Genomic DNA, 22130 nt, shown 5'->3' on the forward strand with positions numbered 1-22130 from the left:
CACAAAAATGCTGTAGCTTTCCAGGGTGTACATCATTTGGCGTCCTCCCGCACATGCGCAGTTCGCGCGGTTGCAGAGCCACGCAGCGGCGCGATCTGTCACCAGCTGTGTACGGCCGATGACAGATCTTAGTATCGGCCCCCGTTGCCGGTACCATGTGACCTGCTGTGACCAATCACAGCAGGTCACATGACATTTGTATACAATGGATGGCTTCATTCATGCCATCCATTGTATACTAGTGCCTAGCTGTGAATGGTCACAGCAGGTCACATGCACATGTCATGTGATTGGCTGTGGCCAAATCACAGCTAAGCACAAAAAAAAAAAACCTGAATGAATCGATGTCATTCAGGTAAATGCTTGCTTATAGCAAAGTAATTCTTTGCTATAAGCAAGTTCTGTAAAAAAAAAAAATACTGATCACTTCCCCAAAGTAGTACAATGTTACTATGGTAACATTGTACTACTTTGGTCATAGTAAAATATGAAAAAAAATCTTAAAAATTTGTTTTTATAAAAAATTAAAAAAAAAAAAAAAAAAAAATACATATATTTTTTTCATACTGTCACCAGTCAGTGTCCCTGTTCACTGCCATGCCAGTTATATGATGACGCTGTACTGCACTGGTGACAGTATGTAAAAAAAGAAAATAATTTTTTTCATTTTCCAAAAAATTTACAAAAAAAATACAACTTCAAAAAACTTGCCTTTCCTCTTATGAAGTACGTCGGACGGTCTACTCTGCAAGAAGGGGTCATTTGGGGGATATCTGTACTGTTCTGACATTTGGGGGATATCTGCACTGTCCTGACATTTGGGGGATATCTGTACTGATCTGACATTTGGGGGATATCTGTACTGTCCTGACATTTGGGGGATATCTGTACTGTCCTGACATTTGGGGGATATCTGTACTGTCCTGACATTTGGGGGATATCTGTACTGTTCTGACATTCTTGGACCTCAAGAAATTAGATTGGCTGTCAGTACTTCAGGATTGATCAATATTCAGATCTATACCATAGTTTGTGAACTCTATAACTTTCCTACAAACTAAATAATACATCCTAATTTGGGTTATTTTCACCAAAGACATGTAGCAGAATACATCTCGGCCTAAATTTATGAAGAACAATTATTTATTTGTAAACTTTTATAACAGAAACAAAGAAAAACGTGTTTTTTTTTCACCATTTTTGGTCTTTTTTTGTTAATTTAGCAAAAAATAAAAACCCTAGCTGTGATTAAACACCACCAAAAGAAAGCTCTAGTTGTGTGAAGAAAATGATAAAATTTTAGTTTGGGTACAATGTTGTATGACTGCGCAATTGTCATTCAAAGTGTGAGAGCGCTGAAACCTGAAAACTGGCCTGGGCAGGAAGGGGTAAAAGTGCACGGTATGGAAATGGTTAAAGGGCTGGATCAAGGAAAGATCTGAGGAGGGAGAGATCCATATGACCATCCAGGCTCACATAGTAGCCCTCAATCTGCAACCTTCACCTGCATCACCTCAGGCTGATTGGAAGGAGAGCACACAGATATTTCATCCTTGCTGAACTCTGCACCAAGTTTGTTTTGCGTTTTTGCACAAAATTCATTGAATTTTTACCTTTTATTTATTTTCCATATTTTTCAATTTTAATTTTTGATATTTATTTATTTATTGGATTATTTATTTAATAATCGAAGGACACAAATTTGAATAATTTTGCACACGCAGACTTTTATTGTTTGTGTGTGTTTTTTTTTTTTTTTGTTTTTTTTATTATCACCAATTTTGATATATATTTTTTTCATTTATTCATGATTATCAGCACATGTTTGGGTATCGATTGGCATTCCAGTCATGTATGGTTACACATAAGAGATCATGCAGCTATTAGAGATTTAATGTAAATATATACAGTTGCAAGAAAAAGTATGTGAACCCCTTGGGATTACGTGGAGTTTTGCATGAATTGGGCATAAAATGTGCTCTGAACGTCATCTAAGTCACAACAACAGAAGAACACAGTCTGCTGAACATAATACTACACAAACATTAGATGTTGCCATGGTTTAATTGCACATAACATGTAAACATTCACAGTGCAGGGAGGAAAAAGTATGTGAGGCCCTAGCTTAATGACTTCTCCCAGAGCTAATTGGAGCCAGGAGTGAGCCAACCTTGACTCCAATCAGTGTGATGATATGGGATGTGTTGCTGACAGCTGTCCTGCCCTTAAAAAAAACACACACCTGTTTTGGGTTTACTGGTTTCAAGAAGCACTGTCTGATGTGAACCGTGCCTTGCAGAAAAGAGCTCTCAGAAGACCTACGATCAAGAATTGTTGACTTGCATGAAGCTGGAAAGGGTTACAAAAGTATCTCCAAAAGCCTTGATGTTCATGTGTCCACGGTAAGACAGACTGTCTACAAATGGAGAAAGTTTAGCACTGTTGCTACTCTCCCTAGGCGTGGTCGTCCTGTAAAAATGACTGCAAGAGCACAGCGCAGAATGCTGCATGAGGTAAAGAAGAATCCCAGAGTGTCAGCTAAAGACCTACAGAAATCTCTGGCACATGCTAACATTTTTGTTGACACATCTACAATAAGGAAAACATTAAACAAGAATGGAGTACACGGGAGGACACCACGGAGGAAGCCATTGCTGTCCAAAAAGAAGATTGCAGCACGTTTGAAGTTTGCAAAAGAGCACCTGGATGTTCCACAGCACTACTGGCAAAATATACTGTGGACAGATGAAACCAAGATTGAGTTGTTTGGGAAGAACACACAACACTATGTGTGGAGAAAAAAAGGCACAGCACACCAACATCAAAACCTCATCCCCACTGTAAAACATGGTGGAGGGAACATCATGGCTTGGGGCTGCTTTGCTGCCTCAGGGCCTGGACGGATTGTTGTCATTGATGGGAAAATGAATTCCAGAGTTTATCAAGACATTTTGCAGGAAAACATACGACCATCTGTCCGCCGACTGAAGCTCCGCAGAGGATGGGTGATGCAACAGGACAATGACCCAAAGCATACAAGTAATTCAACAAAACAATGGCTGCAACAGCACAGAATACGCCTTCTGGAGTGGCCCAGTCAGAGTCCTGACCTCAACCCGATTGAAATTCTGTGGCATGACCTTAAGAGAGCGATTCACACCAGACATCCCAAGAATATTGCTACACTGAAACAGTTTTGTGAAGAGGAGTGGTCCAAAATGACTCCAGATCGTTGTGCAGGTCTGATCTGCAACTACAGGAAACGTTTGGTTGAGGTTATTGCTGCCAAAGGAGGGTCAACCAGTTATTAAGTCCAAAGGTTCACATACTTTTTCCTCCCTGCACTGTGAATGTTTCCATGTTATGCGCAATTAAACCATGGCAACATCTAATGTTTGTGTAGTATTATGTTCAGCAGACTGTGTTCTTCTATTGTTGTGACTTAGATGACGTTCAGAGCACATTTTATGCCCAATTCATGCAAAACTCCACGTAATCCCAAGGGGTTCACATACTTTTTCTTGCAACTGTATACTATATACAGGTAATAGGTCTTGATAGAGCGTGGCATCTATATATTTTTTATTTGTATATTGTACCGTGTTTAGACGTTGACATCGCCTTGTACTGACAGCTTCACTTTCATTTCTTTTTTTTTCAGTTTTCTGTTTATAACACAAGAAGATGAAAATGAAACAAGCAGTGTTGGGACGTTATCTCCCCTCCGTCCGCCTGTCAGATATTTGTACATTTTCCTTTCTCTTGGTGGAGACAAGTTATAATGAAGATTCCATGAATTAGTCTGCATGACAGTCGCAGCGCCCCTCCAGGGGAGGCACCTGTCATGCAGGCATCACCTTTTTAATTAGCGCCTGTGTCAGATGGCGTTGGGAAGAACAGTGGGGCGCACATGAGATGGGGGGGGGTCTTCCAATGCCAGTCGGTTGGTGTCGGCACTGCTGGGACGGAGCCCGGCGCACCGACCGCACAGAGGTGTGATGGATTTGCCTCGTCGCCTACGAAGTTCACGTTAAAGTCGCTCGCACATCCACTTAATTAGACCTCAGACAGGCAGAAAAGGTCATTGTCACAGATTAATAGGAGGTGCCAGTGGTCTTTAGCGTGATCACTTAGACGTCGGCGCTATCATCAATGTGACATGTTCAACTAAGTGAGATGACAAGCTGCGGGAGCAGGCACGGGGGCTCATACAAAGGAGGGGCTCAGCGCCGACCTACAGGGGTTCCTCCTCGCCACACGCAGGAATGTCAGCAACTTAAAAGGAGATCAAAGTGATATTTTCTGTGTCATTTTTTATGATTCATCTTTTTTCATGCTTGCTATACTTTTTTAAAAACATTTTTACATTTTTTTTTACAAACAGTAAATAAAAGCAAAACTGAGCTCACACTGATGTGGTGCAGAATTCTCACAGGTTTCTGCGCAATTCCCACACCGCATCAAAACTGCACCCTGTTCATGCGAAACGCTGCCGGTGTTGCCCTCCAGAGGATTTAATGTTACTTTGTATCTCTCTATCTCCCGTCTGAACAATGTTTATAAACCATGTTACTTTGTATCTCTCTATCTCCCGTCTGAACAATGTTTATAAACAATATTACTTTGTATCTCTCTATCTCCCATCTGATCGATGTTTATAAACAATGTTACTTTGTATCTATCTCCCGTCTGATCGATGTTTATAAACAATGTTACTTTGTATCCCTCTATCTCCCATCTGAACAATGTTTATAAACAATATTACTTTGTATCCCTCTATCTCCTGTCTGATCAATGTTTATAAACAATGTTACTCTGTATCTCTCTATTTTCAGTCTGATCGATGTTTATAAACAATGTTACTTTTATCTCTCTATTTTCAGTCTGATCGATGTTTATAAACAATGTTACTTTTATCCCTCTATCTCCCGTCTGAACAATGTTTATAAACAATGTTACTTTGTGTCTCTCTAGAAATGTTGATCAGACAAAAGATAGAGAGACACAAAGTAACATTGTTTATAAACAAACATCGATCAGACTGGAAATAGAGAGATACAGAGTAACATTGTTTATAAACATTGATCAGACGGGAGATAGAGAGATACAAACTAACATTGTTTATAAACATTGATCAGACGGGAGATAGAGAGATACAAAGTAACATTGTTTATAAACATTGATCAGACAGGAGATACAAAGATACAAAGTAACATTGTTTAGAAATGTTGATCAGACAAAAGATAAACAATGTTACTTTTTTATCTCTCTATCTCCTGTCTGATCGATGTTTATAAACAATGTAACTTTGTATCTTTCTATCTCCTGTCTGATCAATGTTTATAAACAATGTTACTTTGTATCTTTGTATCTCCTGTCTGATCAATGTTTATAAACAATGTTACTTTGTACCTCTCTATCTCCCGTCTGATCAATGTTTATAAACAATGTTAGTTTGTATCTCTCTATCTCCCGTCTGATCAATGTTTATAAACAATGTTACTCTGTATCTCTCTATTTCCAGTCTGATCGATGTTTGTTTATAAACAATGTTACTTTGTATCCCTCTATCTCCCATCTGATCAATGTTTATAAACAATGTTACTTTGTATCCCTCTATCTCCCATCTGATCAATGTTTATAAACAATGTTACTCTGTATCTCTCTATCTCCCGTCTGATCGATGCTTATAACCCATTGCCCTCCAGAGGATTTACCCCCTTCCTGACCAGGCCATTTTTTGCGATACGGAGCTGCGTTACTATAACTGCGCTATAAATAAAAAACCCCAACAATTTTGAAAGAACAACAACAATATTTTTGACTTTTTGCTGTAAAACATGTCTAGTAAAAAAATCACATTTCTTCATAAATTTAGGCCGAAATGTATTCTGCGACATGACTTTGCTAGAAAAAATCCCAATACGAGTAAATTGATTGGTTTACATGAAAGTTATATCGTCTACAAACGGCGGTATATATACTGGAATTTTTATCTTTATTTTTTTCTATACTAGCGGCAATCAGCGACTTATAACAGGACTGCGGCGGGCATTCTGTCACTGGGGAGGAACTAACTGTCACTGACATCCCCAGTGACACCAATACAGTGACCAGTGCTAATAAAAAGCACTGACATTGTACCAATGGCACTGGGCAGGAAGGGGTTAACGTGTGGGGTGATCAAAGGGTTAACTGTGTGCTGTTTTACTAGGGAGACATGCTGTGCAGAGGGATACAAAGCAGAATGTCCTTGCTGATGGGACTACGGCGGGCATTCTGACACTGGGTGGGAACTGACTATCACTGACATCCCCAGTGACACTAATGTAGTGATCAGTGCTAATAAAAAGCACTGACACTGTACTAATGGCACTGTGAAGGAAGGGGCGATCAAAGGGTTAACTGTGTGCTGTTTTACTTAGGAGACATGCTGTTTTGTATCTCTCTGCTGTGCAGAGATACAAAGCAGCATGTCCACGGTGACAGGTGACAGGAGAGAGATCTGTGTTGTTTACACACAGGTCTCTCCCCTGCCAGCTTTCCCTGACTATCGCTGAGTTTTGTTCAGGAATCGCTGGCTGGGACATGGTGATTGACATCTCTAGCTGCCAATAGCGGCGCGGGTAGGACAGCACGCTTCCCCCCCTACATGGAAATGGAAATAATGCATATGTACGTGATTTTGCACAGCCCTGCCGCCCTGTAGCTGTACTTCTGCTATAGGGCGGAGGGCAAGCGGTTAAGCTGCAGTAAGCAGATGTCTGGGGTTTAGAAAGCCATGAGAGTGGGTCCCCTGGTCTCATTTCTGTAGTTTATGCCTGTCTTAACAGTAGGTCCTCCTCACCGCCGCTGTCTTAGGTTTCTCAATGGGAGCGAGATTTTGGTGTCTCGATTGTGGCGGAGGATTGGCGTAGGGCCTGGGGGATGATGGCGAAATGTTCATTCAATACAGTCACTCTTGAGGCAGCCTACATAGTCCTCCTGCAGTGGGACTGGGTCCTGACTCGGACTGCTTACTTTAATCCAACTGGCAGAGATAGGTGTTTCCGGAACTGTGGTCTACATGGGGACGTCTTGCACATTTGGTGGTCATGCCCGCGATTGATAGGCTTCTGGTGTAGGGTTTTTGGTTTGCTACAAATGCTATTTCATATTACGGTCCGTAGGGATGCAAGGGTGGCCCTCCTGCATTGCCCAATTTTGGCTCTGTCTAGGTCTCAGCAGAAATTGGCATCCTACCTATTTATTTTGGCCAAACGTGCTATAGCTCAAGCTTGGAGAACCCCTTCGGTTGTCTTCCAGGGGGTGAAGACCCGGATGAATGCCATGTTGATCAATGAACAGATGTATAGCATTCTTCATGACTCTCATCCAAGATTCCTTAAGGTTTGGGAACCTTGGATACGTTATTCCTTGCCATCCCTGCCTCCTACTAGTTATGGCCTTTTATAGTCGCTGCCTGTGCTAGCCCTGGATCCGTGATTCTTCTAGCTTCCCTTTCCTCCATGTTTTCTTTCTGATTCCATTTTTTTTTTTTGTCATTTAATTTTCTTTTTCCTTTCTTCTAACCTTTTTTCTTTCCTCTTTTTTTCCGGTAATATGTTGCATTACTGCTGCTATTATTTGGTTCGGCTTTTTGCTGTCCCTCCTTGATGTCATTGGTCATTTCGTTATTTGGCTAATACAAGTCAGCAGGATGTATCTGTTTATGTGTTATTGTTCTGCTCTGCCCCTGTGTGGGCGTATCTTGAGCTTGTTGTATTTCTAAAACAAAACTTTCTTTGTAAAAATATTGAAACAGAAAGCCATGAGAGCCATCTGTACAAAAAAGAGGCAACCACCCCAACCTATAACTAGCCTTTGCAGTAAGGTGCACATGGAAGGGCGACACACACATCTCAAACATACAAAACCTCCCAGCACACATACCAGCTAGCCTGCAATAAACCCAAATTGACCCAATGCCCTGTCATGAGAGCCATACCTGTATTGGATGCCCTTGACAATTTTGCTGCACAGTGCAAAGGGTTCCAACGGGATGTGCTCCTTTTGTATAGCTAATCAAGGGGGCACTGGTCACCCATCTCTATAAAGAGGAGGCATGGGAGATGGGTGACAAAGCTATGCTGGGCTCAGCCGTAAGGAGGTTTTGAGAGCCTGATAAGCAGCCATCTGATCCTGCCTTTAGTTTAACAATGAAGAAGGGTATACAAATTCCGGAGGTGTCATGGCCTCTTTTGAAAGTTCCTCCGGTGTGTCCTTCAATGCGTCAACAACCGCATTAAAATAAACTGTCTGAGCTGCTGGCAAGAGTTCCATTTATGGTCCTTGAACAGGTGAAAAGGTCAAAAGTGCCCTCCAGAATTAAAACAAACAAACGATAAGCTGATCCATCTCACTAACAGATAATCAATACCTCCTCAAATACGAGAGGCCAAGTGCTGGAGTGAAGGAACCCGCCATCATTTAATGCAAGACAAAAGAGTCCAACAGCTGATTATGATACAAGATTAATGTGTATGTCCTGGAATTACCTACATTTACCTCCCAAATCTCGCTCTCTGCCTCTAGATCAGCCTTTCTTATTTCTTTTTACTTCAGATGAAACCTGAAAAATATATGTTTTTAGGTCTCAGGGAACCCCTGCTAAAATCAATTAATCAGAAGACAATGGGAAGAGTGGCCATTGAGAAGAATGCTCCTTACATTGGTGGTCAGTGGGAAGAATGCTCCTTACATTGGTGGTCAGTGGGAAGAATGCTCCTTACATTGGTGATCAGTGGGAAGAATGTCCCTTACATTGGTGATCAGTGGGAAGAATGCCCCTTACATTGGTGATCAGTGGGAAGAATGCCCCTTACATTGGTGATCAGTGGGAAGAATGTTCCTTACATTGGTGGTCAGTGGGAAGAATGTCCCTTACATTGGTGGTCAGTGGGAAGAATGTCCCTTACATTGGTGGTCAGTGGGAAGAATGTCACCTACATTGGTGGTCAGTGGGAAGAATGCTCCTTACATTGGCGATCAGTTGGAAGAATGTCCCTTACATTGGTGGTCAGTGGGAAGAATGCTCCTTACATTGGTGATCAGTGGGAAGAATGTCCCTTACATTGGTGATCAGTGGGAAGAATGTCCCTTACATTGGTGGTCAATGGGAAGAATGCTCCTTACATTGGTGGTCAGTGGGAAGAATGCTCCTTACATTGGTGGTCAGTGGGAAGAATGTTCCTTACATTGGTGATCAGTGGAAGAATGTCTCTTACATTGGTGGTCAGTAGGAAGAATGCTCCTTACATTGGTGATCAGCGGGAATAATGCCCCTTACATTGGTGGTCAGTGAGAAAATGCACCCTCCCACAATGCCACCTAAAAAGATCATTGGCATCAGGCTTCTGGATCATTTATGTGGCACTGGACACAGAACTATGCAGGCACCATCAGATGTGAGGTCAATCAGCCACAGCTCATGGAACACCTAAAAACCTTTGGAAGAATGTTTGGGTTCCATGAAACCCTGGTTGAGAATGGCTTCTCTAGATCATTTATTTATAGTAATTATTTAGTGTTGTCAATTTACGTAGCACTTTACATACAGTTGTGTTAAAAATAATAGCAGTGTGTTGAAAAAAAGTGAATAAAGCTCAGAATCCTTCTAATAGCTTTTATTTCCATCCACACAAATGCATTGGGAACACGACACATTCTATTCCAAATCAAAACATGAAGAAAAATACATCAAATTTGTGTTGTTCCTCTAAAAAAATTGAAGAAAAGTGCATATTAGACGGTTCAAAAAAATCGCAGTGTTTGTATTCTTCTTTACAAACTCAAACATTCACTATATAAACTGAGAAATGTTTGAAGATTTTGCTTTCCTTTGAATGACTTCATGAATATTTGGTTGTAGTCGCACTGTTTCTGAGAACTGCTGTACATCTGTGTTTCATGGAGTCACCCAACTTCTGGCCCCTGTGATCAGGTATTCCAGCCCAGGATGATTGGACCACATTCCACAGTTCTTCTCTATTTCTTGGTTTTGCCTCAGAAACTGCATTTTTGATGTCACCCCACAAGTTTTCTATTGGATTAAGATCCGGGGATTGGGCTGGCCACTCCATAACGTCCATCTTGTTGGTCTGGAACCAAGATGTTGCACGTTTACTGGTGTGTTTGGGGTCCTTGTCTTGTTGGAACACCCATTTCAAGGGCATTTCCTCTTCAGCATAAGGCAGCATGACCTCTTCAAGTATTCTGATGGATTCAAACTGATCCATGATCCCTGGTATGCGATAAATAGGGCCAACACCGTAGTATGAGAAACATCCCCATATCATGATGCTTGCACCACCATGCTTCACGGTCTTCACAGTGTATTGTGGCTTGAATTCAGTGTTTGGGGGTCATCTGACAAACTGTCTCTGGCCACTAGACCCAAAAAGAACAATCTTACTTTCATCAGTCCACAAAATGTTGCGCCATTTCTCTTTAGGCCAGACAATGTGCTCTTTGGCAGATTGTAACCTCTTCAGCACACGTCTTTTTTCCAACAGTGGGACTTTGCGGGGACTTCTTGCAGATAGCTTGGCTTCACATAGGGGTCTTCTAATTGTAACAGTCCTCACAGGGAACGCCACACCTTCTTTCATCTTCCTGGAGCTGATTGTTGGCTGAGTCCGCCCCATTTTGGCTATTCTTCTATCCATTCCAATGGTAGTTTTTCGCTTTCTTCCACGTCTTTCAGGTTTTGGTTGCCATTTTAAAGCATTTGCCATCGTTTTAGCTGAGCAGCCGATCATTTTCTGCACTTCTTTATATGTTTTCCCCTCTCCAATCAACTTTTTAATCAAGGTACGCTGTTCTTCTGAACAATGTCTGGAACGACCCATTTTCCTCAGAATTTCAGAGAGAAATGCACTGTAACCAGCATGTACAACATTTGCTGCCTTCCTTCCTTAAATAAGGGCAATAATTGCCACCTGTTTGTCAAAGAATGAATGACCTCACTAATAGAACTCCACACTGCTATTATTTTGAACACGCCCCTTTCAATGAGTGATTCAATGACACAGAATCAGCAGCATGCATGTCATGACTGTTGGGTCTGTTGGATTTCTATTACTCTACTACACCTGCTAGGAAATTATTTGCCATGTAGAAATACCATTTCCACCAAAAACAGTGATTGATCCGGTTAGTGATGTCTGACTGCTAGTATTTTAAACACAACTTTATATATTGTACATTCACATCAGTCCCTAACCCTCAAGGGGCGTACAATCTAAGGTCCCTAACTCACATTCATACATACACATACTAGGGACAATTTAGTCAGGAGCCAATTAACCTACCAGCATGTCTTTGGAGTGTGGAAGGAGGCTGGAGCACCTGGAGGAAACCCACACAGGCACAGGGAGAACATGCAGACTCCAGGCAGGTGTGCTGTGGTTGGAATTTGAACCAATGACCCGAGTACTGCCAGGTGGAAGTGCTAACCATTTAGCCGCTGTGGTGCTCCGAGATCATATCCTGGCATTATTTTTCAATTACCTTCTCCCTGCAGTGAGAAAAAGTGTTTATTATCTCCTGTGACCTCATCCTCGGGCTTGTAAAATTCTTGTAGGGGCAGCTGCTGGAAGCTCCTATTGACTTAGGTAGGACCCGGAATCTCCCAGGAGCACTTTCCCTTCATATAGTGTGTGGGCAGTTATTGATGAAGGCAGCAGCACTGTATGGCTGGGACAGGAGTCCATGTATCCATATGGAGAGGGACAAAGATTGGGGGAGTTCTGTAGTCCAGCAGGCAGGGCGGACAACACTGCTTTGGATTACATGGCAGCAGAGGACCTTTGTTGTCAGCCCAAACAGGAAGCTCACCGGATAGCAGATCATCAGTATTTGTCTGAACATCCAGTGTAATGGTGACAAAAATGTGCATGTATTGCAGCAGGGGCGGACTGACAACTCATGGGGCCCCCGGGCATAAGGGGATCATGGGGCCCCTGTGTCCTTGCCCAAACTCAAAAAAGCCTATGAAAAAGGTACCAGGGGCATCTCATCGGGCCCCCTGGCAGTGCCCGAGTTTCCAAATGGTCAGTCCACCCCTGTATTGCAGAGATGTGCTAAATATGTTTTCTGGTCAGGTATACACTTTTAGGCCCCTGTGGTCTAGCATGGTTAGCCCTGCACCTGTCAGCTTGACCTTGTAAAATCTTCTAACTCGCAGTACCCTGGTGCTCTGGGAATTCCTTATTCAGAGCTTGTGATTCTGCAAACCATGGAATTGCTTCCCCACCCATCACAATCTTTGTATACGTTAAAGTGGACCTTCGCCCAGGACAAACATTTGTTTTTATCTTTCTGTCAGTAAACAGGACACATAGAGAGGGGGAATCACCCTCACAAAAGCAACAATAAAAACCTCACAGGAGTTCTAATCCCTATCCACTCTATGCAAAAAAAAGCAAATTCAGTTATACTTTGGGCTGATTAGGAGAAATGAAGGGTTAGTAAGGGTTTGAATAGAAAAACATTTTGTTTTGAACAATCTTTTTTTTATCTCTTTTACTTGTCAAGTAGCTTTTACTGACATCATATGATCAATGTTTATAAACAATGTTACTTTGTATCTCTCTATCTCCCCTCTGATCGATGTTTATAAACAATGTTACTTTGTATCTCTCTATCTCCCGTCTGATCGGTGTTTATAAACAATGTTACTTTGTATCTCTCTATCTCCCGTCTGATCGATGTTTATAAACAATGTTACTTTGTATCTCTCTATCTCCCGTCTGATCGATGTTTATAAACATTGTTACTTTGTATCTCTCTATCTCCCGTCTGATCGATGTTTATAAACATTGTTACTTTGTATCTCTCTATCTCCCGTCTGAACGATGTTTATAAACAATGTTACTTTGTATCTCTCTATCTCCCGTTTGATCGATGTTTATAAACAATGTTACTTTGTATCTCTCTATCTCCCGTCTGATCGATGTTTATAAACATTGTTACTTTGTATCTCTCTATCTCCCGTCTGATCGATGTTTATAAACAATGTTACTTTGTATCTCTCTATCTCCCGTCTGATCGATGTTTATAAACATTGTTACTTTGTATCTCTCTATCTCCCGTCTGAACGATGTTTATAAACAATGTTACTTTGTATCTCTCTATCTCCCGTCTGATCGATGTTTATAAACAATGTTACTTTGTATCTCTCTATCTCCCGTCTGATCGATGTTTATCAACAATGTTACTTTGTATCTCTCTATCTCCCGTCTGATCGATGTTTATCAACAATGTTACTTTGTATCTCTCTATCTCCCGTCTGATCGATGTTTATAAACATTGTTACTTTGTATCTCTCTATCTCCCGTCTGATCAATGTTTATAAACATTGTTACTTTGTATCTCTCCTCTGATCGATGTTTATAAACATTGTTACTTTGTATCTCTCTATCCACCGTCTGATCGATGTTTATAAACATTGTTACTTTGTATCTCTCTATCTCCTGTCTGAACAATGTTTATAAATAATGTTACTTTATATCACTCTATCTCCCGTCTGATCAATGTTTATAAACAATGCTACTCTGTATCTTTTTATCCTCTGTCTGTTTATAAACACTGTGTCTGTTTTTGACAGTTGCGGTTACATCTGCTGTATTATACAGTAACTTTTGGCTGTCATTTTGTCAGGTGGGAATAGCCAAGTGGGGGGGAGGCAGAGGTACAAATAACACAGGACACACTATGCACACCCTGTGTACTTCCATGAAGATTTTTGGGTATGGCTGGTTAGGAACCACTAACAAAAACTCAGATAGCTTCAGGTTGGCCATAGACAGGTACATATCTCCATATAACCTTCCATAAAATGTATTTTGGTTCACAGAAAGTGTCATAGCTATTGTCCAAACATAGAGCTGATATGTTATGAGGATACTGAGAGGTGTCAGTGACACCACTAGGACATGAGGTGCAGGGTGCCCCATACCTCGGTATCTCCCAGTGAATCCAGTCCTGGAATATTGGCTGCCTTGCGATCTGTGGTAGGTGTTCGGTCTCCAGCTCTCACCAGATATATTCTGATCATCTTACTTTGCTGAACTCTAATTTGCATACATCCTCGGCTCCATCCAAATTTATATCTTGCTCCAAAAAACAAATACCACAAAAGGCTCAAACCCCCCCCCCCCCTCCCCTTACGGATCAATCTATTTCACAGCAGATAGAAAACGAAGACGCCGTTTCCGAAAGACAAAAGCCCGAGCGAGAGATCTTGATCAGCGTGATGGAGAAGCTCGATTTGACGAACACCCATCAGAATTAATTGAAGGAATATAGATCGCTCACCAATCAGCGTCCAAACCGGCGCAGGACAACAGCAATCGAAAAGCAAATATTGATTGCGTCCCGCAAACCGCGCCATTATTCACCGCCCGCTTTTACTTCCTCTAGTGCTATTAATCTCCAGACAATATTTTTGCCATTTCCAAAATGTCCAATCCGCCAGACGTCGGGCCAGACAATCTGCAGGTAGATTAGACCGGCTGTGTTTTTAATAGTATTTTATTGACTTTTCAATTACGCGGCGGTGATAAAAGAGGAACACTCTGCAACAAACTAACAGAGAGCCCATTATATCAAGAAGGCGGCCAGCGCGGGATGCCGCAGCTGCGGATTTTACTGAATGCAAGAAAAAAAAAAAAGACGACAACCGACAACAAAATCAGACAAAGAAAGAACATGAAACTTAGTAGAGACCAAAATGTGAAACAGAAGCTGGTGGCCCGTTCACACCGTTGTGACATAGTGACGCACACGTTACCGCAACGCGTGGCTTTCATATGCTAAGGGCCGGATCATACCATGAATGTGCTATGCTTTCCTATGTGATTCACATGTGATCCGGGTGCAGTGTGATTTCAGCCCCTTCACTTGAATGGGCTGAAGTGTACCAAACGTAGTACATGCACTTTGGGGCTAGGATCACACTTGTCTGCACTGTGTAGGGTGGTACCCACATGGAAGAAAAATATATTTGAAATATATTTTTAAAATATTCTTCCCAAATGTAGTGACATATATTTGAAATACTACAATTTTGGCCGTATTCAATATATTAAAAAAAAAAAAATATATAAATACATAAATACACACACACATATATATATATATATATATATACACCGTATGTTTTGAAAAAATATATTTTTTTTAAATACAAATCTACATTTTTGGAATGCATTTACAAACATATGTAAAAATATATGTTAAAATGACTTTTTTATATGTTAAAAAAATCTGAAGAATATATTTAAAAAAAAAAATAGAATGCAGATTTGTATTTTTAAAGACATACAGTATATTTGAAATATATTTATTAAAATATTTTTAAAAACATTTTTCATATATTTTGTAATAAAAAACGCATTTCAACATGCAGTGTGTGTGTGTGTATGTATGTGTGTGTATATATATATATGTGTGTGTATATACAGTGAGGAACAGAAGTATTTGAACACCCTGCGATTTTGCAAGTTCTCCCACTTAGAAATCATGGAGGGGTCTGAAATTCACATTGTAGGTGCATTCCCACTCTGAGAGCCAGAATTAAAAAAAATATTCAGGAAATCACATTGTATGATTTGTAAAGAATGTATTTGTCTCGCACTGCTGAACAGAAGTATTTGAACACCTAAGAAACAGCAAGATTTCTGGCTCTCAAAGACCTGTTACTGTGCCTTTAAAAGTCCACCTCTACTCCACTCATTCATCTAACTTAGTAGCACCTGTCTGAGCTCTTTAAAGACACCTGTCCACCCCACAGTCAGTCAGACGACAACTACTACCATGGGCAAGACCAAAGAGCTGTCAAGACACCAGAGACAAAATTGTGGACTTCCGAAAGGCTGGGAAGGGCTACGGGGCAATTGCCAAGCAGCTTGGTGAAAATAGATCAACTGTTGGAGCAATTGTTAGAAAATGGAAGAGGCTAAAGAGGACTGTCAGTCTCCCTCGGACTGGGGTTCCATGCAAGATGTCACCTTGTGGGGTATCACTGATGATAAGAAAGGTAAGGAATCAGCCCAGAACTACAAGGAAGGAGCTGGTCAATGACATGAAGAGAGCTGGGACCACAGTTTCAAAGGTCACTGTCGGTAGAACACTACGCCGTCATGGTTTCAAATCATGCATTGCACGGAAGGTTCCCCTGCTCAAGTCATCACATGTCCAGGCCCGTCTGAAGTTTGTCAATGACCATCTGGATGATCCAGAGGAGGCATGGGAGAAAGTCATGTGGTCAGATGAGACCAAAGTAGAACTTTTTGGTCTAAACTTCACTCGTCGTGTTTGGAGGAAAAAGAAGGATGAGTTGCATCCCAAGAACACCATCCCTACTGTGAAGCATGGGGGTGGAAACATCATGCTTTGGGGGTGCTTTTCTGCGAAGGGGACAGGACGACTGCACTGTATTAAGTAGAGGATGAATGGGGCCATTTATTGTGAGATTTTCAGCAACAACCTCCTTCCCTCAGTCAGAGCATTGAAGATGGGTCGTGGCTGGGTCTTCCAACATGACAACGACCCGAAGCACACAGCCAGGAGAACCAAGGAGTGGCTCCGTAAGAAGCATATCAAGGTTCTGGAGTGGCCTAGCCAGTCTCCAGACCTAAATCCAATAGAACATCTTTGGGGGGAGCTGAAACTCCGTGTTGCTCAGCGACAGCCCCGAAACCTGACAGATCTAGAGGAGATCGGTGTGGAGGAGTCGGCCAAAATCCCTGTTGCAGTGCAAACCTGACCGAGGACTACAGGAAACGTCTGACCTCTGTAATGTAATTGCAGACAAAGGCTTCTGTACCAAATATTAACACGGATCTTCTCAGGGGTTCAAATACTTCTGTTCAGCAGTGCAAGACAAATACATTCTTTACAAATCATACAATGAGATTTCCTGATTTTTTTTTTAAATTGTGTCTCTCAGAGTGGGAATGCACCTACAATGTGAATGTCAGACCCCTCCATGATTTCTAAGTGGGAGAACTTGCAAAATCGCAGGGGGTTCAAATACTTCTGTTCCTCACTGTATATATGTGTGTGTGTATATATTTATATGTGTGTGTATGTATATATATATATAAACTGTTGGCGCTATATAAATCCTGTATAATAATAATAATAATATAATATATAAGAATACTTTTAATATATATTTCAAACATATTTTTCTTCCATGCGGGTGGTGGAATCACAGCTGTTCCCGCTCCAGCAACAACCCGCAGCCAAATCACTCTGCTCTTAAGAGACGCGCAGGGCTACCCTTCATTCTCAAAGGCACCCTCAAGCATCTCAACCCACAGCCCATTTGTAGGTTCTGGAACTGCAGGGAAAGCACCATGCGATTTCCCTGCGGCTGCGTCTTGAAAAAGATGCTTGCACCTTTTTTTCTGTGGGAAATGTGGGCACGGTGGCCAATTCAAATGAATACGCTGCCGTGCCCGTGCAAACGCGGGCTGCACAACCCACACAAATGTGAACCTAGGCTAAAGGCACTACAACCCGAATGCATGGTATTACTGTACCATGCGATCTGCTGCAGGCAAATGCACTGCGCTTGCGACCTTTCATTGGGGGGTTCACAGATCGCAAATGCAGTGTGGGAAAAACGTGCACAGAACGAGAGTTTCCCGCACCACGTTCTGGTGTGAACTGGCCCCATATGCGTTGGTGCGGTGCCTTTCATTTTGCATGGAACTCCAACTGACTCTGCCAATGAACTTGCCTTGCATGGCAATGCACTAACATGCATTTGGATGTGGTGCTCTGCTAGGGGTGGACTGACAATTCATGGGGTAATAGGAAATAATGGGGCCCCTGTGTCCTTGCCCCCACGCTACAACCACACCCAAAAAAGCCTATGAAAGGTACCAGGGGCATCTCATAGGGCCCCCTACTGACCCCGGGCCCTCGGGCAGTGCCAGGGTGCCTTAATGATCAGTCCGCCCCTGTGCACTGCTAAGAAATCTATTATTTGGTCGTACATCCCAAAGCATTTATTTTTGGCAAATAGCGATGGGCTGAACACCCCCCTGATCGGTTAGCGGTTGAACATTCGAACCTAACGAAAGTTCAACCACAAACTTCAAACTAGGACAGTTCATTAAGCGGTATCTTACCGCATCTGAGTATGGGGTCCCGAGTCAGTTGCGGGGAGTGCGGCCCGCACCCGGTGACACCGACCGCACAGGGTGACACCGGACCCACTCCACGAAAAGGTAAGTTGTAAAGCAAGCCGGCAATCCGATCCATCCTGTGGGGATCGTCGGCTTGCTTTACAATTTACCTTTTCGTGGAGCGGGTCCGGTGTCACCCCGTATAGGTTGCATGCCGACGATCCCCGCAGGATGGATGGGATATGAGGATTTGGGAGCATAATGGATCGGACTCTGATCCATTATGCTCAATTTGCAGATCCCATCCATCCTGCGGGGATCGTCGGCATGCAACCTATACGGGGTGACACTGGACCCACTCCACGAAAAGGTAAGTTGTAAAGCAAGCCGACGATCCCCGCAGGATGGATCGGAACTGCAGATTGGGGAGCATAATGGATCGGAGTCCAGTCCATTATGCTCAATCTGCAGATCCGAACCATCCTGCGGGGATCGTCGGCTTGCTTTACAACTTACCTTTTCGTGGAGCAGGTCCGGTGTCACCCTGTGTGGTAGGTGTCACCTGATGCGGCTCACACCCCCCCCCCCCCCACACCTGCCTAGGGACGCCCTTGCCTTTAGATCAAAAGCGGTTTTAGACCGGCTAGAAAACAGCGATAGTGGATTAGAATCACTTGCAGAATTGAGCGATAGTGATTCGTGGGGGAAATTCGTCATCAGACACTGACATTATTGAATTACATTTATTATTATTTTTTATAATTATTTATTATATTATTATATGTAAGAAAGTGCAGCGCTAACAAAAAAAAGAAGAAAAAAATGATTATATTATAATTTATGATTTTGTGTGTTTATCATACCCGGGATGTTTACTACTCTTGTTTGACAGATTTCAATGAGTTATTCTTAAGAATGACAGCCCTACAATATAAAACAACAAATGTCCATGCAAAAACAATGTACCGCTTTGACATTCAAAAATATTGATTAGTTAGACCATCAGGAGGTTAAACTTAATACGATATATTTTCCTATTTACTAATACTAGCAGCACAAGGATTACAAATAATCCATGTTGATTGAGAGGGTGACGTTCCCGCTTTATGTGCAATATAAAAATATAAAATAAAAAAAGTAAGAATAAAATGTATTCTATATACTGTATCTATATATCGTATAGCAATGTGGGCTGCAAATAACTCCTTTTTTCCCATCCTTAGTTCCGGCTCTCGTGTTGGTATTCTGACAACTCATGGGGCCCCCGGGCAATAGGGGATCATGGGGCCCCTGTGTTCTTGCCTAAACTCAAAAAAGCCTATGAAAAAGGTACCAGGGGCATCTCATGGGGCCCCCCACTGACCCCTGGCTCTCGGGCAGTGCCCGAGTTTCCAAATGGTCAGTCCGCCCCTGTTAGGGTGACGTTCCGGCTTTATATGCAATATAAAAATATAAAATAAAAAAAGTAAGAATAAAATGTATTCTATATACTGTATCTATATATCGTGTAGCAATTGTGGGCTGAAAATAACTCCTTTTTCCCCGTCCATATTTCTGGCTCCCGTGTTTGTATTCGCGGCAGGGGCGTTGGTGAGGAATGGCAAAGTTTTCATTAGGGTGACGTTCCGGCTTTATGTGCAATATTAAAATATACAATAAAAAAAGTAAGAATATAATGTATTCTATATACTGTACCTATGTAGTTATTGTGGGCTGCAAATAACTCCTTTTTTCCCGTCCATAGATCCGGCTGTTGTGTTGGTATTCGCGGCAGGGGCGTTGGTGAGGAATGTCAAAGTTTTCAATAGGGTGCAGGGGCGGACTGACAACTCATGAGGCCCCCCGGGCAATAGGGGATCATGGGGCCCCTGTGTCCTTGCCCAAACTCAAAAAAAGCCTATGAAAAAGGTACCAGGGGCATCTCCTGCGGTCCCCCACTGACCCCGGGCCCTCGAGCAGTGCCCGAGTTTCCAAATGGTCAGTCCGCCCCTGTTAGGGTGACGTTCCGGCTTTATGTGCAATATAAAAATATACAATAAAAAAGTAAGAATAAAATGTATTCTATATATGGTATCTATGTAGAAATTGTGGGCTGCAAATAACTCCTTTTTTCACGTCCATAGATCCGGCTGTTGTGTTGGTATTCGCGGCAGGGGCGTTGGTGCGGAATGTCAAAGTTTTCCTTAGGATGATGTTCCCGCTTTATATTCAATATAAAAATATACAATAAAAAAAGTAAGAATAAAATGTATTTTATATACTGTATCTATATATCGTGTAGCAATTGTGGGCTGAAAATAACTCCTTTTTCCCATCCATATTTCCGGCTCCTCTGTTGGTATTCGAGGCAGGGGCGTTGGTGAGGAATGTCAAAGTTTTCATTAGGGTGCAGGGGCGGACTGACAACTCATGGGGCCCCCGGGCAATAGGGGATCATGGGGCCCCTGTGTCCTTGCCCAAACTCAAAAAAAGCCTATGAAAAAGGTACCAGGGGCATCTCATGGGGCCCCCCACTGACCCCGGGCCCTCGGGCAGTGCCCGAGTTTCCAAATGGTTAGTCCGCCCCTGTAAGGGTGACGTTCCCGCTTTATGTGCAATATAAAAATATACAATAAAAAAAGTAAGAATAAAATGTATTCTATATATTGTATCTATGTAGTAATTGTGGGCTGCAAACAACTCCTTTTTTCCCATCCATAGATCCGGCCGTTGTGTTGGTATTCGCGGCAGGGGCGTTGGTGCGGAATGTCAAAGTTTTCCTTAGGGTGATGTTCCCGCTTTATATTCAATATAAAAATATACAATAAAAAAAGTAAGAATAAAATGTATTTTATATACTGTATCTATATATCGTGTAGCAATTGTGGGCTGAAAATAACTCCTTTTTCCCATCCATATTTCCGGCTCCTCTGTTGGTATTCGCGGCAGGGGCGTTGGTGAGGAATGTCAAAGTTTTCATTAGGGTGCAGGGGCGGACTGACAACTCATGGGGCCCCCGGGCAATAGGGGATCATGGGGCCCCTGTGTCCTTGCCCAAACTCAAAAAAAGCCTATGAAAAAGGTACCAGGGGCATCTCATGGGGCCCCCCACTGACCCCGGGCCCTCGGGCAGTGCCCAAGTTTCCAAATGGTCAGTCCGCCCCTGTAAGGGTGACGTTCCCGCTTTATGTGCAATATAAAAAAAGTAAGAATAAAATGTATTCTATATATTGTATCTATGTAGTAATTGTGGGCTGCAAACAACTCCTTTTTTCCCATCCATAGATCCGGCTGTTGTGTTGGTATTCGCGGCAGGGGCGTTGGTGCTGAATGTCAAAGTTTTCATTAGGTCTCTATTGGGCGCTGACAGCGGATAAGGAGCGATAACGATCGGCTTTGGTTAATATGTTAAAGAATTTTCACCTGCAGCCTATTCTGCTGATTTATCCGTCACTTATTTTGAGTGAAAGTCTCTACAAGCCTCTTTCCGTCGGCCGTTTGTATCGGCGTCACGTTAAATATTAATGCTTTGACATTTACTATGTGCGTTTATAACGCTTGCCGGGCTGCGAAGGAGTATTCTGTTTTCTTATCCTCTCTTAAATTTTCTTATCTACGGGACTAATGTAATCACGAGGATTTTATTAACCCGTATGGAGATTTTGGCAGGAGTCTGCTGTGTGATTAAAGGTGTTGTGTCAGGCATAATACACAGTTTAACAGTGTAACTTATGATTTTTATCAAGCAATGAGTGTCACATGAATATCAATGAGCGGAAAGACTGGATTGATAGAAAATATCTTTTTTTTTTTTTTTGCTGTTCTGCTGTATAATGAATAACATCATTCTGCAACATTTGTAACTGGGAAAAATCAGAAATGACGGTATATGATGCAGCCTGTCACCGACATTAACACAACAGCTTCTGTTTGCTGTTAGATTGTAAGCTCCTAGGATCAGGCCTTCCT

Source organism: Staurois parvus, unplaced genomic scaffold, assembly GCF_062004578.1.
Source record: "Staurois parvus isolate SC_StPar_1 unplaced genomic scaffold, SC_StPar_1.0 ptg000917l, whole genome shotgun sequence".
In the NCBI taxonomy this organism is placed as follows: domain Eukaryota; kingdom Metazoa; phylum Chordata; class Amphibia; order Anura; family Ranidae; genus Staurois; species Staurois parvus.